The sequence below is a fragment of the Artibeus jamaicensis genome, unplaced genomic scaffold (genome assembly GCF_021234435.1).
Source record: "Artibeus jamaicensis isolate MK-2021 breed Jamaican fruit bat unplaced genomic scaffold, CSHL_Jam_final contig_797, whole genome shotgun sequence".
In the NCBI taxonomy this organism is placed as follows: domain Eukaryota; kingdom Metazoa; phylum Chordata; class Mammalia; order Chiroptera; family Phyllostomidae; genus Artibeus; species Artibeus jamaicensis.
The window spans coordinates 18016617-18035073 of record NW_026521977.1 but is presented as its reverse complement, the minus strand read 5'-3'; the positions used below and the strand labels follow the sequence as shown (position 1 = coordinate 18035073).

General features: G+C 43.3%; 1 long non-coding RNA gene across 1 annotated transcript in view; it reads left to right on the top strand.

The window, feature by feature from the left end:
- Window positions 1-18457, top strand: part of LOC119036440 (uncharacterized) — a 110066-nt gene that overhangs the window by 91264 nt on the left and 345 nt on the right. The gene's annotated exons all lie outside the window — the stretch shown is intronic.

The following is an 18457-nucleotide window of genomic DNA, read 5'->3' as shown; positions in this document are numbered from 1 at the left end:
CTCCGAGGCCCACTTCTCTTCCTTCCTCCCTCCCCGGCCACAACATCAGCACAAGCGCAGTGTTCCTGACCACCCACTAGCATCACTCCGAGCCACGGCCCAGCACCTGCTGCCAGGCTCTGGCTGGACACCGCTTGGAAAGCATGCCCCATTGCCCATAACAAAACCACCTAATCGGATTATAGGTGCTTGCACTCACAATTTCATCAGTGCAAAACCATCATCGATGAGATGAAATGTGCTTACTATTGCAGCCCTGACACAAAAAGTCCCCCGTCTCTACCTCTGTGACCAAATGTTTACTCTCAGCCACATCTAAAATCTGTATCTATGCATGGACCCCTAGCAAAGCATCCCTTCTCCTTCCCGTAGGCCTGCCTTTGCTTTACCTGGGTGAAGACTGGAATTTCTCCAAGTCTCCTCTAGCACATTTCCAAACCGATTCTCATTTACGACTTCCCCGTGTTTTTCAGAACCAAACAGTTGGTTTCTAAAGAGGCAGTCTCTAAGGATGGGCTTCGGAGTCCAGTAGACTCATGTTTGGGCTTATGCTGTCATTCACGAGCTTTGTGATGCTGGACCAGCCTCAGTTTTCTCATCTATGAAATGGAGATGTACCAGCATCCCCAGACAGGCCTGCAAGGAAATGTAGTTACACTGAGCTGTGATATTTGGTTCCCTCCCCTGGATCTGTTTGTATCTCATGTTTATATCAGGACTAGGTGCTTTTTGAGTCATGTACAGGTAAGTGTTTTTAACAACCAGAATATACATATATACATTATAAATTCTACTGATAAAAAGATGCTTGGTGCACACTTTAAAAATTATAATAAAATATACTATCTTCTTTATTATAAATTCCATTTAGGCAGTTGGTTCTCACAGAATGCTCCCATTAATCCTGAGCTTAATTCTTCCATCCCTAGCTAGCTAACTTTAGTTGCAAATGACATACAAATATAGTTTTGGCATGAAGGTTGGTTGGCATTTTTGTTCATGGTTATGAGTAAGAAGTATGTTGTGAGCTAAAAAAGGATAGTTTTTGAATACTGGAAGACTAGTTCTTCAAATTTTTGTGGAAGTCACACTATAGACCTGATGCACTTTCAAATTTAATTTGCATTATTCACATGTTCTCAAGTCTTTAGCCCAGGGACCAACAGTCTAAGGCTCTTGGGCTAAATCTGGCCTCCTGCCTATTTTTGTAAATGAAGTTTGTTCCGTCACTGCGGTGCCCATTCATTTATGTATCATCTGTGACTGCTTTTGTGCTGCAAGAGCAGAGTTGAATGGCTGTGATAGATGCCTTATGGCCCACAAAGTGTAAAAGATCTACTCCCTGGCCTTTTGCAGGAGAAGTTTGCTTCCCTACCTTCCCTGTTGATAAAACAAGAAACCAATAAAACAATACATTAATGAGTAAATAAAAACAATAAACTTGCAGTGTTTGCTGATTCCCATGATATAAACACTCCCGTCATGGCCAGTTTGTTCAAGTACTAACTAATGCCATTGGGTGCAGAGTTGGGAAGAGCTGCTCAGCACCGTATACCATTGAATAGTATCCTTGCTGTGCACTAGATGTGATAGATACAAATAGCCTTGAGGGTGTAGATCATACTAAAATGTAGTAAAGAGTTAAGAATGATGAGTCTATTACTTTATTTTCATAGCAAAGGAAGAGAGCAGGCCCCTTGAAAGAGAATTCTCCCTGAGGAGCCAGTGTCAGGCCGCATCCCAGAGCCTGGGAATCAAAGGGGAGAAGTGGGTAGGGTCTCCAGGCAGCTGTTACTTTAGTCCACTCCAGGCCCATCCAGTGGCTTTGGCAGGAGTTGCATGTGTGACTGGCAAAGGGAGTTTTAAGTCAACCTAAAAGAGCCGAAAGGCCTCCGGCAGCATCAGCTCTGCTAGGGGATCCCCTCCAAGTTGATGGGACTCATACAAGCATAGAGTTACTTCCTGACCCACAGAGCAGCAGGCCAAGAAATAATGTCACCTGGGGGGTGGAATAGTGATGGTGGCGCCCAGCCGTTGCTTCCAGCAGAGCATTCTATGGTGTGAGAGCCTTTCTGGTTACAAAGATAATAATACTTCCTTCTGGGTACTTTTGAGTATAAGTGAGATAATAACATGCCAGGCATCTTGCAGAGGATAGGTACTTAATAAGCATTAGTCCGTTCTGCTTCTTGTTTCCCCTTTCTCTTCAACTCCAAGACAACTTCACCTCGACTTTTTTATCTTGGTCCCTAAGAAACTTGACTTACCTCCCAGGTGTGCAAAAGAACAGGTTTCCAGTCCTGGCAAAGAACTGAGCATTGATGGGCAAGAAGCTTGTGTCGCGGTTAGCTCTTGCTATGTAACAATGCAGTGAAAATAATATTGGTTAACTTTTGCTCATGAATCTTTGATCTTTCCTAGATAGTTGCTTTAATCACAGCTGGGCTCACTCCTACACCTGTGGTTAGGTAGTTGTCTTTATTGATCTTGGCTGAACTTTCTCATACATCTGGGCTTTAGCTGGGACAACTGGGGCAACTCGGCTCTGTTCCATGTGGTCTCACCCTCCAACAGGCTAGCCTGCGCTTGTTCTCACGGCAGAGGAAGGACCTAAGAGAGCAAGCAGGAGCACTGCAAGTCCTCTCGAAGCCTATGCTTGGAATGTGCACAGTGTCACTCTACTGTATTCTATTAGCCAAAGGAAGTACAAGGCCTGCCCAGAGTCATGGTGGGTGGGGACTACTAAATTACAAGGTGAGGGGAATAAATATGGGTGGGGGGGAGGAGAGCATTAATCAAGGCCTTCAGTGAATCAATTATCCATGGAGGGAAAGTGGACCACTTGCATTACACTTTCCCGTGTGGGACGCACACGAGAGCGCTAAACAGGGCCGTTAAAGCTCAGTTTTGCGGTAAGACCCCCTGTTTCTGCAGGCACCAGAGGTGATTTGTTCTGGGCCTTCAGGGTTTCCTTTTTAGGAGATTATGAATTTGGCTTATTTTTTTCTAAATAGTCTTCCTGAACACGAAATACCTGGGAAAGCCCTTGCTAGATTGATGAAAAGTCTGGGAACTTGATATGTCTGCATTTGGAATTTTATTACTTTCTCTTTTTTAAAAATATGTTTTATTGATTATGCCATTACAGTTGTCCCATTTCCCCCTTCATTCCCCTCCATCCTGCACCCCTTAGCCCCCATTTCCCCCCTTTAGTTCATGTCCATGTGTCACAAGTTCTTTAGCTTCTACATTTCCCATACTATTCTTGCCCTCCTCCTGTCTATTTTCTACCTACCGTCTATGCTACTTATTCTCTGTACCTTCTCCCCCCTTCTCCTCCTCCCACTCCCCTGTTGCTAACCCTCCAAGTGATCTTCATTTCTATGGTTCCACTCCTGATCTAGCTGTCTACTTAGTTTGCTTTTGTTTTAGGTGTGGTTGTTAATAACTGTGAGTTTGCTGTCCTTTCACTGTTCATATTTTTTAACTCCTTTTTCTTAGATAGGTCCCTTTAACATTTCATATAATAAGGGCTTGGTGATGATGAACTCTTTGAACTTGACCTTATCTGAGAAGCACTTTATCTGACTTTCAAGGGTATATGACTCACCACTCAAATATTTCCAGTGGAGTCCTACTTCCTCTTTAATTCTCTCCTTTCTTGCTACCAGGAAATCATCACTTCCTGGTTTTCTTCTTACCCCCAGAACCTTTTAGTGTCATTCTTCCTGGAGCTTCCTTCTTTGTGTGCCCCTGTCACAGACCTTGAAACAGGAGTCTGAGTGTAGGTGGTCTCTTTGGCAGGAGATCTTAGGACACGTCAGTAGAGGAGTAGAGCAGTGAGACAAGGAAGTGAAAGAAGCAAGAGTAGAGCCTATGACTGAGGAGGTTGCCACCCTTGGCAGTGTGGGCTCCATCCCACTGGGGCCTCCGTGAGATGGTGTGAGACGTGTTTGAGTTGTCCCACCTAATGGCAAGGGAGCTAAGATAGTTACCCTCCAACTCCCATGTGTCATTGGCTGAGGGTTATGAACCCTGGCATTTCTGGCCTGCACCAAGCTCAGCCTGAAAGCAAGCCCTGAAGGTGAGTTTCAGTAGGATGTCACTGGTGCATTAGAAACGGAGTGTTGAGCAGATGTGACCCCTGAGGTCTCTGAGGGCATCTGCCACAGCCCCTTAAATGCAGGTCTTTTTCCTCTGCTCTCTTCTCTGCCCGTGCCCCATGCCCTCCATGTGCAATCTCACCTGCTTCACCTCATCTGCCTTTTCTTTCTAAATCCACATCAAGCATCACTTTTCTAGTTTCATTACTGGTGGATGATATCACCGTCTTTTCATTCTCCCAAGACAGAAATTTCAGAGTCATCTTTCCGCAACAGCCCAATGATTAGTCCTTTTGCCAGCATTATTTTTATACAGTCTGTTCACACCACTTTCCTGAAGAAGTTTCCCATTATCTGCTGTAAAAGATACCTCTTGAAGTATCTGGCTTGCTGTATTAACCCTTGCAACTTACCCATATATTCAAAAAATGGGCCTGTAGCTGCCATATTATTCCTAAGACTATCCCCACCCTCGCCATCGCAGTTAATTGGACAAGCTGCACTAGTTAGCTTCTCCTAGGGATTTTGAATTGAAGCCAAAAGTTCTTGAACAGAGAGAAAGTGTAACTTGACCAGGGGGTGACAGTATTTCTCCTGTCATACTGATGGAAAAGACAGAAAGCTGGTCTACAAAGAAAGAAGCTGTGATTGACATTTTGACTGCCTAGTATCCGTTTGGGAAATCACTCTTCTCCCCATTCTCAGTCCATGTGGTTCAGATGGGGCTGGCTCCTGCCAGAGAACGCAGGCCTCCTGGCTACAGTGATTGGATCAGGGTTGGACACATGACCCAGGCTTGGCCAATTAGAGTACTGTTCTCCCTGGCTACAGTGATTGGTTCAGGAATAGGTCTGTTACCCAACACCAAGCCAATCAGTCATTGCATGAACTTGAGCTGAAACTTTGAGGCAAGAAGCTTCCTTTAGTTGTGATTGTTAGCTCTATTGATGATTTAAGATAAGAGTGGCCATGTTTACCTCCGACTAAAGACAGTTGTGTTGGAAATGAAGCTGACATAGAAGAAAGTAGAATGAAATGGTGACAGGAACTTGATAGTGTCCCTAGACCCCTGCATCTTTCAATGCCTGTGGTTGTATTTACTCACTTGTTAGACTTCTCACTTGTTAAAAAACTAACATAACATAAAATGTACCATGTTAGCCATTTTAAGGGTACACTACAATGGCATTAAGTACATCCACAGTATTGTGCAGCCATTACCATCATTCAGCACCAGAATCTTTCACCTTCCCAAATTGAAACTGTTAAACAGCATTCCACCCTTCCCTCCCATAGCCACTGACAATGAGCGCTCTGCTTTCTGTCTCTATGAGTCTGATAACTCTAAGCTCTATAAATAAGTGGAATCATACATAGTTTTTCCTTTTGTGAATAGCTTATGGCACATAGCAAAATGCCTTCAAGATTCATCCATGTAGTAGCATGTGCCTAGACCTCCCAACTTTGAAGGGCACTGAATTCCCTTTTGGTTTTGAACTATTTTGAATTTTTTTGTGTCCTATGACTGAAAGAATCCTGGTAAATAGACGTGGAGAGGGAATAAAATACAATGAGAGGTAAGCGAGAGTCCCTCTAGCTTTCCAGTTCTCAGTTCTAGCCCCTTTCTAGTCCTGACTGCGTGAGGCCCTTGAGATTACTAGAGAGAGCCATCTTTCTCCCTTAAATAAATTAATGTTTGTTAAAATGGAGTTGTCACTCACGCAACAGCTCATTGCTTCTCAGAAGAAGACTGAACTTCTCCAGCATGGGGTAAAGGCCTGTCACCTCCAGGTGAACCCTATTCTTTTTTAACAATTTTATTTAAGTATTTTTAGAAAGGGGAAAGGAAAGAGAAGGAGAGGGAGAAAAACATCTTTGAGTGAGAGAAACATCCATCAGTTGCTTCTTGCACGCCCGGAACCGGGGACCTGGCCCGCAACCCAGGCATCTGCCCTGACTGAGGATTGAACTGGCAACCTTTTAGTTCATGGGATGATGAATCCAACCCATTGAAGCACGTTAGTCATGGTTGAATCCTATTAATCCTCACTGAAGTGGTCACTGTTTACCAAATAATCCAGCTTTTTCATGTGCCTCTGCACTTCATATTTTCCTCTCTACTTAGAATCTCTCTCTTTTCCTAAGCAGAGAACTCCTACATAACCTTCAACACCCTGCTCAAGTGTTACCTGCTGTCTGTCAGTTTCTCTAACTTCTTTTTCATTCTCCCAACCCACTGACACCTTGTGTTACAACTGTTTGCAGGTTTCTTAGCCCTTTGACTAAGAGTTCTAAGAGAGCCTGAGTTCCGTTTGCTTCTTTATATCCTCAGGCCTGGCACGATTGCTGACAGTGTCTTTTTGTTAAATAAATGAATAAAAATGACTTCATAAGTCTCAGTACTTGCTATCTAAATAATGCACTGAGGGATTTAAAAGGTTTATCATCTAAGTAGGTTAAATATGTTCCCTGAAAGCTTTTTAAAAATTATTACTTTTATTACTAATAAAAATTCAGAGTGAATCCTCAGCCCAGTACAGCCAGATTTAGCAAACATTTCTAAAGGCAGAAACTGAAACTGAGATTTGACTATATTTGGTCAGATGTGGAATAGCATTTTCCATGGTCTGACTTTTACTCTGCATTATGTATCCTTTTTAAGGATTTGCTATGTGGGTCCCTTGCTGATTAGGTTGGATTATTCCTTAATCCTTATATTACTGGGTGAACTCAAGAAATGATGGGTTGTGACATGTTAAAATTTACCTCCAGTTCTGGCTGGCATTGTCTTTCCTTTTCCCTATTCCCTGCTCCTGTTTTTCACCAATTTATCAGAAAGAAACATGAGCTGGACAGTCCAGCTCACTGATGCATTTTGTTAATATGTTGTCTTCTGCATCGGTAGCTTTAGATTTCGATGTTTTTGTTCCTGTGGAACTTAGAGAACCTTCTTAGAGTCCCCTCTTGCCTGCCATGGCTTTTGAGAGAACAGAGGGTCTTTCGTTGTTTGAAAGTGTCACGTGTTTGATTTTTTTTCACCCTGTGGCTTTAAGGTTCTAAGTATAGACTGTTTTCTCCAAATTTCTTTGTACACGCAATTTTTCCCCCCCACAAAATAGTTTTTATAAAAAGTAGCTTTTGTGATTTTGACATACTTATTTCAGAAAATTTGGAAAATTTCAGAAAAAGATAATGAAGAAAAGAGTCATCATTAATAATCCTACCATCAGAGACTGGTTTTGTTAATATATTGGTATATTATTGCTAAGATATTGGTGAGTTTCTCTCTGTTGCATTATTCTTGAATAGCTTTATTGAGGTATAACTGATGTAAAATAAGCTGCACATATTTTGAAGTGCACAATTGGATGAGTTTTGACATATTTGCACACATACCTGTGAAACCATCACCTTGATCAAGACAATGAACCTCACACCAACCCGCCTTCCTGCAAAATTTCCTGACGCCCCTTTTGTAATCTCTCCCTCTGCCTCCCCCCCACTTCCCAGCTCCAGGTAACCATGATCTGCCTTCTTTCATTATAGATTAGTTTGCATATTTTGGAAATTTTTATAACTGGAATCATACAGCATGTCCTTTTTTTGATCTGGCTTCTTTCACTTAGCGTAATTACTTTGAGTTCCATCTGCGTTGTTGTGTGTTTGTTCCTTTTCATTACTGGGTAGTGTTCTATATAGTATGTGTGTGCTGTATGTTGTTTATGGACTAATGGACTGACCATTGGGTTATTTTCAGTTATTACAAATCAAGCTGCAATGAATATTTATATGCAAGCTTTTGTAGGGTATACGCTTTCATCTCTCTTGGGTAAATCCCCAAGAGTGAATGGCTGGGTCATATAATAGGTGAATTTTTTACTTTTTTCAGGAAACTGCCAAAGTACTCTCCTAAATAGGTATATCATTTTACATTCCCATCAGCAGTCTATGAGTGTTCTAATCCTTCACATTCTTGTCAATGCTTAGTATAGTCCATCTTTTTAATTCTAGCCATTCTAGTAGGTATGCAATGGGCATCTCATTGTGGTTTCAACTACTATTTGTCTAATAACTAATAATATTGAATGTGGTTTCAACTACCATTTGTCTAATGACTAATAATATTGAACATCTTTTCATGTTTTTATTGTCATTCATGTTTTCTTTGGTGGAGTGTCTATTCAAATATTTCGCACATTGTCAAATGGTGTTGTGTGTGTGTGTGTTTTTAAAGATACAGCATATTTTTAAAAAGATCTTATTTATTTATCTTTAGAGGGAAGGGAAGGAGAGAGGGAAAGAAACATCAGTGTAGCCCTGGCTGGTGTAGCTCAGTGGATTGAGCACGGGCCTGTGAGCCAAAAGATCGTGGTTTGATTCCCAGTTGGGGCACATGCCTGGGTTGCAGGCCAGTTCCCAGCAGGGGACACATGAGAAGCAATCATACATTGACATTTCTCTTCTTCTCTTCTTCCCTTCCCTTCTAAAGATAAATAAATAAAAATTTAAAAAAAAAAAGAAACATCAATGTATGGTTGCCTCTTGTGCGTCCCCTGCTGGGAACTGGCCATGCCTCCCTGTCCCAGGCATGTGCCCTGACTGGGAATCAAAGCAGGATCCTTTGGTTCACAGGCCTGTGCTCAATCCACTGAGCTACACCAGCCGGGGCTGTGTTGTGTGTTTTAATTATTGACTTGTAAGTGTACTTTATATATTCTAAATCTAAGTCCTTTGTTAAACAGGCTTGTCTAGTATTTTCTGTCAGTCTGTGGCTTGCCTTTTCATTTTTTGTGATACTGGGTTTTGAAGAACCAAAGGTATTATTTTGATAAAGTCCAATTTATTGATTTTTTTCTTGATAGCTTTTACTTTTTGTGTCTTATTTAAGAAAATCTTTGCTAAACTCAAAACCACCAATTTTTTTCTTGTTTTTTCTTCTGAATATCTTGCAAGTTTTAGCTCTTAAATTTTGATCCATCATCCATTTTTAGTTTTTATATATGATGTGAGGTATGAATCCAAGTTTCTGTATTTTTACATATGGTTCTCCAATTCCAGAAGCTTGAATAATTTTATACCATCTATTAGCACATGTGCTAGGATGAACCTGGTGTGTCTGCTGTGCCATTGAATAGTTGTGTGGCCTGTTACCAGTCACCGGATAACAGCCCTACCTTTCTGACAAGGTTGTTATACAGATTATCTTGTGATAACTATTATTGTTCATTATTTTTTTCTCTGAAATGTTGGAAATTTGGAAGTCAACCTTGATCCCTCCTTCACCATCATCGCCACACTCAGGTGCCTCCTAGATCTTTCTTGAATCTATTGTCCCTTCCCAAAGATGCCTCCTTCCGCTGTCCTGATCAGGCTGGCTCTTCTCACATAGGCTGTGGCAATATCTTAGTAACTGGCAATATTCCACTAACTGGTCTGATTCCAGGCTTGCTCCCCTCAGACCTGACCTTGCTGCTGCCTCCAGGGTGAGCCCGCCAATTTTGTTGATCATGTTATTTTCTGCTTACATTTTGTCATCCTACAGGGTCAAGTCCAAGCTTTATGTCTGGCACCCAGGCCATCCATGCTCTGACCCTGCCTCCCCTCATCTCCCATTGCTCCCTGCCTGATATTACCTGCTGGAACATACTCCTTCCCTGCCCACTGACTTCCCCTACACACACATGCATGTGCATACACACACACATAAGCACACAGACACACATGCACATATACAAAAACACACCCCTTGCCATTACTCACCTCCATGCATCCTGACTCCAGCTGTGAGATTTGCTACTTCCATCTGTCTCCACTGTATTCTGGTCTACCTCCATGCCCAGGGTGTCATTTTGTCTGTATCACATGGTATTATAAGTGCTATTTGTAGCTCTCCCATTAAAATGTAAACAGCTCAAGAAAAGGCACTGTTGCCTCATCTATTTTTTAAAAATTTTTAATCAAAATTTATTTGAGCCAAAACTGACAACAGTTGCTGGGAATCAAGACCTTGAATGCTCCTGGCTTCATCTATTTTTATTTCCCGACATCCAGCAGACAGTCTGGCCCAGATGAGAATGAAGACTTGTTTGAAGAACTAAACATGTTATCAGGCCAGTGATAACAATTTTTGTGAAGAATTTTAGCAGTTTGGTGCAGACATGGCTTTTGGAAATCATCCAAGTTAGCATTTCCTGATCTGGATTCAGAGTCAGTGACAATAAGAGCTTCCCACCCTTGTCTCCACAATGAGGGAAAAGCAAGGGGCCAAGGGCCGGAGTTACTGTAAGGACTTAATATTTTGTCTTGGCATGAATCATTGGTGGGTACTAAACTGGGAGATCAGAGGCAGAAGAAAAGTTTATTAGGGACAGCCTCTGAGGATAAAACTAAGATACCATTAGTACCTTTCTACACATTACTTGTTAAAAGGAAACTAAAACTATAGAGTATATGCATGTATGCATGTACGTATTACCACTGGAAAAAGTGGTTAAACTGGTAATTTTGTGTTGTGTATATCTTGCCACAATTAAAAAAAAAGAGACAAGAGGGAAAACTATACAAAGGGAAAACTGGATGATAAATAATTTGAATGAAATAGTCAAAATTAACATCACTGATAAAGGGCAAATGGACATCACTGTAGAGGTGGGCTTGGGAAGGGCACCCAAGAACTTACCCAGCATTTCAGCAAAAATTCGTAACCTTAATCCAACCAGGAAGAGTCATCAGACAGACCCAAATTCAGGGACATGCTATACCATAGGAGGCCTGTATTCACTAAAAATGCCAATGTCATCAAGATTCAGACAGACTAAAGGACGATTCCAGATGAAAAGATGATGACTGAATGTAATGCGTGATTCTGAACCAGAAAAAAGAAGTTTCTTTTTCTTTTCTTTTCTTTTCTTTTTCCTTTCCCTTCCTTCCTTCCTTCCTTCCTTCCTTCCTTCCTTCCTTCCTTCCTTCCTTCCTTCCTTCCTTCCTTCCTTCCTTCCTAAATAAAACATCTTATTGAAACAACTGGTAAACTTGCAATATAAACTATAGATTAGATAAAAATATTAGCTCAATGTTAATTTCCTTGAACTTGATAACTCTACTGTGGTTATGGAGGCGACTGTCCTTGTTTTTAGAAAATACACCCTGAGATATTTAGGGAAAAGTGGCATGATACGTATAACCTCCTCCAAGGAGTTCAGAAGTAATAAAAGCTAGTCACAAAGCACAGGTGAGAAAATGTTAAAAATGGATGACTCTGCACAAAAGACACGCAGGGCTCCTTTTACTGTCCTTGCGGACTTTTCAGTAAGTTTGCAAAAGAATTTCATAGCAAAAAAGTTTTTTTTTAATTGCCCAGGGGTTGATTAAATAAATGTTACGTCCATACAAGGGCGTACTTGGCAGTCATTAAAAATATTAATAAACATACTTATTAGCATGGAAACAAGTTTCTGAGATATAACTGACTGAAGAGAGTAAGTTACAATAACCATCCCGGTTTCATTCAGAACAAGACAAAAATGTCTTTTTCTAAAGAAGTCTAGAAAGATATGTGCCAAAATGTTAATTCTGGTTATTTCTGAGTTAGGAAATAAGTTTTTTTCTTTTTCTTATCCCTATTTCCTACTTTTCTACAATGTGCATGTGTTAATTATACAATAAACTTAATTATGAAGAGACAAATGACGAAACTTGTAGAGCCACCCATGTGCATGGGGTGATTCGGGACCCTGTGAGCTGGGGGACATCTTTCCTTCTTCTGTGACCCTTTCTGGGCCAGAAGGTCTGAGTCCTTTCAGCTTTCAACATCCCATTATGGTGAATAAGAAAAAAGCAAAACAACTTCTCTTCCATTCTGTCTCCTCTGAATATATCTTCTCAAGATAGAAAGCCCTCTGGTGTATTTGGTGCCTAAGTTGTTCTCTGTTTAGGTGTTTCCTGCTACTGGCTTGATTTTTTAAAATAGGTTTTTAAATTGCTGCTCCTTGGTCTCCTGGAATTTTCCTTGGCCGACTGCAAGATGGTGGGTTTTAGGGACCCCACAGAATGCTGTGGGGGTGGGGGCATCGCCCACTGTCTTCAACCTCCAGGCTCACCTTTTCTCGGCAGGCCCAGAATGGCCACTCTGTCCCTGGACTGCATAATTTTGACTCTTGGAAGATCTAACAGTCACTTGTTAGAGATGCTCTCCTTGAAGTCTCTCCCTCAGCGAACAATAACTGCAGTACAAGCACAAAGCTCAGCGGTGTGAGGTCGCTGGTGTGCAGGGCCCAAGCTCCTCTCTGCTCTGCTCTTGCTCTCAGAGCTGTCTCTAACGGCCGACTCTGCTTCCGGATGTCCGAGAAAATCAGATCGTTTCTCACAGTCACCCTTGGACTGTGTTTTCCCATTAATCAAGCATAATGTCACGGTCTTCTCATTTTTGTTCAAAATGTTTTAATGGATGTGTTTCATGTCCTTCACGTTTTTAGTCTTGAAGTCTTCATCAGACCCTCTATTGTTTGGCTCCTAAACACAGATTTGGAGATTCTGCTTGTTATATGCTGTGCCTCTTGAGACATGTTGGATTCTCTTGTCATTTTGACACTCACCAGAACGAACTACTTACAAGAACACTGTTGCAAAGAAATCGTTCTGCTCTGACTGCAGATGATTTTCATCAGGTTTGCTCAGTTTGGGGACCTAATGCATGTGCTGTGAAAATTGCAATAGCAGTGATCTGCAGCCAGCAGGGTGTGGGCATTTTTCTATGTGGCTATTGTCAGCCTATGATATTAGCTTCTTATATCTGGTGAAAGGCAACCTCGTTTGGAAGTAAGTGGTAAGGCGAGATAAACAGAGCGTGGGGGGAAGGCTTATTTAGATATTGTCTCCACTTCACATCTTGGTTGGTTGAATTCTAAGAAATTTTTCTTGTCACTTAGAATATCATTTGTCCTTTAAAATAAAGCCAAAATACCCCCTTTAAAAACCCATAAAATGAACCAAAGGAGAACCTCAGCATTCTTCAAGTCACAGTTGCCCAAAGATGAGGTTGTCAGAAACCACGTCTTCCTATTTTCATCTTACCTGCCTCCCACTCCTTTGGGAAGTAAAACAGCTTAAAAGTTTTACTTGTAAGTGTATTTGTCTATGTGGGTATTTCTCTTAGGTTTGGAATTATATACTTCCTGAAATACTTGAAAGATCCAGGCCTACAATTCTACTCAGATAGAAAGTGGGACACGATCACTGGCGTAGCCATGCTGAGGGGCAGGTAATTGAGGCAGAGATCAACCCGGAGAGTGTAATGTGACAGTGAGGAACCTGAGGTTTCATCAACAGCCTCAGAAACTACAAGCAGTTGGTGGAGTCCCCTGCTTTTGTCATAGGTGGTGTTACTGTGAAACATGAACCTTTGAGAGGTGGAAATTAGTCAGCCAGGAAGGCCCAGGTGTCAGTCTTTTGAGCCCCTCCTTGAATGTCCCTGGAAGTCACAGCTTCTGATCCCATTGCTGCCAGCCAGCCCTGTTCTCATCTCTCAGTAGTCTCCTGAATGGTGTCTCTGCATCCACTCTGGCCTTCACCATTCTTCACCCCCTAGCGGGCTAATCGTGAGATGCAAACTTGATCATGACTCTGCCTCCCCTCTAAACCCCCACAGTGGCTTCCCACACCGTTACACGACAATCCAATTTACTCCGGATCAGGCCCAGCCTCCCGGCTGTCCTGCCGTCCCCCTGCAGGGCCTCCCTGGCCTGCTTTCAACTCCTCAGAAACTCTCCGCTCCTACCTGCCCCCATCTGGGTCACACTCTTTTGTTACAGCATCTCACACAGCCACATCCCTCTCCTGTACAGCACTTACTCTCAGCTTGTATCGACATATCCATTATTGTCTCTCTTTGATTAGAGAACCTATCATCGCCGTGTCCCCAGTGGCAAACCCAGTGATATGGTTAAGTTGGTAAAACTTAAGGTGAAGTCTAGATGGATTTCCCAGTTTCTGTTGAGGGGGTCTAAGCTCTACAAATTGGTAAACTTGCATCGTTGCCACAAAAAGACCAAGCAAACCTCCACTGTACCTCTTGAGCAAATGGCTGCTTATCATGACAATGCAGTACACATGTAATAAATTCTATATTTACTATGCAAATTACATAGGCTAAAACTTTCTCTGGCTCAGTTGCTGAGGCCTCTGCCTCAAGAGTCTTCAAAGCCTCGCTCACCAACTCCTTAAAGTTCCTGAAGTGTAACTGTCACCAGGCCGCATCCGTCCTGTCCTTTCCCCTTGCTTTGCTCACCCAGTCCTCATGTCCACTGACCTCAAAACCTCCTGAAGGAACAATGCAATGGCCTTTATCAACAACACTCCCCTTGTGAGAGCCCAGTGAGATCAGGGCACTGGGGATCTCACTGGGATTGTGAGATGCCCAGTGTCCCCAATCCGGTTGGTTCCTAGGGTCCTGATGCAAGAGGCCTCCTCAAAATAAAGGAAGCGTTTGACCCAAGACACATGTAAATCTCAGCCCCTAGAGGCCAAAACTGTTTACAAAGTCCAACAAACAAACCAACACCAATAACAACAAAAATGTTTCAGTTCCAGCAATCAGCCAGGACATGTGAACTATGCATCGCCTTATTCAAAGGTTATAAAAATCCTATGAAGCCTGTGTTATGATCTCTGGAGAGTAGAAACACTGAAGCTCTGAGAAATTGAGGGACTCATTGATGTCACACAGCAGCAGGGCCACGATTCAAACCCTGGTCGAATGACTCTAGGTCTCAACCAGTATTCTGTACTGCAGGCCAAGGTTCGTACATTAATAAAAAGGGCTGGCATGGGAATTCGCATGCAGTTGATGTCAATTAGCCTTCCTGTGCCTGGTAGGCCATAGTCATTCTATAAAGGCCATATCTAAATGGGCTTGACTGAAGAAAAATCATTTATATAAAGACACACAGAATACACCCCTAAGTAAGTTTCGTCATTTAAATCTTTTAGCTTTATACATGCTCATGCTTCAGGCATTTTCTCCCAGGTCTGTATTTCTAAGTTATGTATTTCTCCAACTAACCACATAACCAACTAGCACCACCCGGGCAGGGCCTCCTTGTGGCAACACCCAAGGCCTGGGCTTCCCTTCAGCTGCCCTGGGACACTCCTTGGAGGATTCAGCACAGTCGTGTGGTGGTCATGTGGCCAAGCTAATACTTATTCTTAGTTTGGGGGAGTGTAGGAATGGACTGCTTGCCAGAATCCTGCCCTCATATTCCAGGTAACTGACCACAAGCTGTGGTCCATTCTATGCTGTTTATAGAGAGTGACGAAAATAGTTTCAGCCCTCTGAAAGGTATCTCTGTGCCACATGACCACTGCTGTCCTACCTGCAGACCTCAGGAAGCAGCAGGGCTGGGTCCTCACACAGACCCTGAGGCACTGTGTCACTCATGTGTGCACTACCTCCTGCTCCAGAGGCCCCCGGGGCCTGGGGAGGCACCACAGTAAGGCCTCCGGATAGGGGTTGAGGCAGAACCTAGTTATGGAAGGAAGAAGGTGGGAGCGTGGAAGCAGGGGGTAATAAGGTAAAACTGAACTCAGCTGTTGGAGTTGGGTAGAGAATCAGGGTAGGATCATGAGCATCTGATCTAAATCTTAGCCGTGAATGCCCCAGAGATTTATTGATCTCCAAGTCTGGGCAGGAGCTGAATCTGGGGGTGGGGAGATTAATGGACCCAGCTAAAGGGGCTGGAGTGTAGAGAGACTCTGCCCCTTTCTAGCTTACTTCATCTGTCTGGGCTTTTCCTTATCCGAAGGGATAGGTCTAGAAGAGCAACTCTTATGGCACGTGTGTGCCTTGGCATCACTTGGGAGCTGGTGAAGCTGAGGAGGCCTGGGCCTCTCCTTGCAGATTGATTCAGGAGGTCTGGGAGGATACAGAGGATCTGGGGGTGTCCCAGGTTCCCAGGAGCCACACCAGTGTTGGAGAGCCCCCATACGACATGATCCCCAAAGGGTCCTCCCACTCTCGCATCTCTGTGTTCTGAAGTTTACTACGTCAGGGAATCAGGGATAAGAAAGCATGGGAGGTAGGCATCCAGCTCATGTGATGATTGGGTGGCATCAGAACCAGACACTTTATATCAGTTACCTGTTGAGCTCTAAGAAATCATTAATTGAGAACTTGTTCAAAGCTACTTTTTTATTTCTAAGGCTGTAAACCTGGGCTCAAGCTTACCTCCTCCCATATTCTCTCTAGGTGATCTCTCCCTCTCCCACCATTTATTTGCCATCTTCCCCAGAGGTCATAAACTAGGGGCCAGAAAAACAAACTACACATATTTAGTCTGCTCAGTATTTTAGTCTGTCCAGTATTTTAGTCTGCCCAGTATTATATATAAGTCTGAATGTGTCTGGGGTCAGACTGGGCATTTGCTTTCCACTGACCACAGGCCCACCACACCAGCTGGCTTCCATCCCTTACTTTACCTGCCTACACCCTGATTTGAGATCAAAGTCCATCTCTCAACCCCTGTCTCCAGCTCAAACATCTTTCTGACTACCAGACCAGGTATCCGAATGCCTTCCAGCAAGTTAGTCCAGTTTGTGCACTTAACGGAAGGCCCGGGATGCAGCGCAGGGCTAAGTGAGTGATGTGTGTTACTATCTCCACTGTGCACCTCTTAGAATCTCACAGGCCCCTCACTTCAACTGGTTTAAAATGGAGCTCCTTGCTTTCCTCACTTTCACCGCAAGCCTCTCCTCCACATTCCCTCTCTCCACAAATGAAATCAGTAAGTCGCCTAGACTGGGAGACATCTGGGCTCTTCTGTCTCCTTGATTTCAGTTGGTCTTCAGAGCCCATGCAGAAATCTCCATTCCATCCAGGGTCCTCCATCTCTGCGGTCACCACCCTAGTCCAAGTCTTCTTTGCCAGGACTATGTAGTTGCCTAAATATTGTCCAGCACACAGTATTATCTCTGTCTAACCCATCATTCAGTTCTAACTCACAATGCTCATTTTATTTGATCTTTCCTCTCCCCTGCACACAATCCACTCAGTGCCTTCCCATTGCCTCAGGATAAAATGCAAATTCCTTAACCAGACCCTCCCTAGTCCAGCTTCTGCCTCTCTGGCCATTAAATGCCAGCCATCTGGGGCTTCTGTTATCTCTAGGATGTGCCCTGCTATCTGATCTCTGAGCCCTCACATTGCTATTCCTCCTCCTGGAAGACTCTTCCCCATACTATTCACTTGGGGAGTCCCTACATTGTCTTCGTGCCTCAGCTCAGCTGTCACTTCCTCGGGTCTTCCCAGATACCCTAGATCAAGTCAGGCCTCCTCCTTTGAGCCTGCAGAGCCCTGGGCTTCCCCCGGCGTAGCACTCACCGTACCACATTGTGAATGCACCCCCTTCTAGACCCAGGCTCCACAAGGGCAGGAACTCTCTTGTCTAGCTTGTTCATTGCTCTCTCTTCTGTGCCTGGCACATCCTTGTAACACAGGAGGTACACAATGAACGAGTGTTGAGGAAAAGAGGAAAGGAGGAGAAGAAGAAGCAAAAAGGGGAATAGGAACCAGAAAAGATCATGACTAACACCTTCTTCTTGCCAAAAGCAGTGAAACTGGAAACGATGGTCTTCATGCTGCCTGCCACCACCGGAACAAATAAGTAGGGACAAACATTGAAGTTGTATGGGCGCTCTATTCAGATGGCCTGCGATCTGAGAACATGGCATGTTATGTACCCTAAAAGACCATCTTACATCTCATCTCAAACCATCCCTTTTTTATAAGGAGGAGAATGTAGGTAAGGGGTTTAGAATTTGGAGAAAAAGTAGATCAGGGGACAGGTTAATCAGTCCTGTGATTTTCCTAGCATCCTTTCATCCGCTGGCCCAAGATTCTTTATCTGTGTCCTGGACTGCAGCCCTCCCTCCCTGGAACACAGTGGCTCAGATACCATCTTAATTGTTTGCAGTCCTTCTGGGACACAAAGGTAGTTTAATTGCTTGTGGGGATCTTGGAGTCCTGGCCATCCCTGTTCTTGGAACAACAGTTTTTATATGCATTAATTACTAAGCTTATTAACTATAACTTAAAGCTAAAAAAAATGTTCAACTCTTGAGTTCCCCCATCAGGAGGACAAGAGCTGACACATTCCACCATCCACCCCTCTAAAATTGGGAACTCCTGAGGACAGGAGTTCTCTGATTCAAAGTTGTATCCTCAGTAACTTATAACGAGCAGGTGTGCAGTGGAGGTTGTTGAATGAATGAATTCCTTCTAAGAACTTTTGACCAATGGTGTAACCAATGATATAACCAGCTAGAGAATTACTGTGTTTGTAATAGGACTTGAGCAACTACTT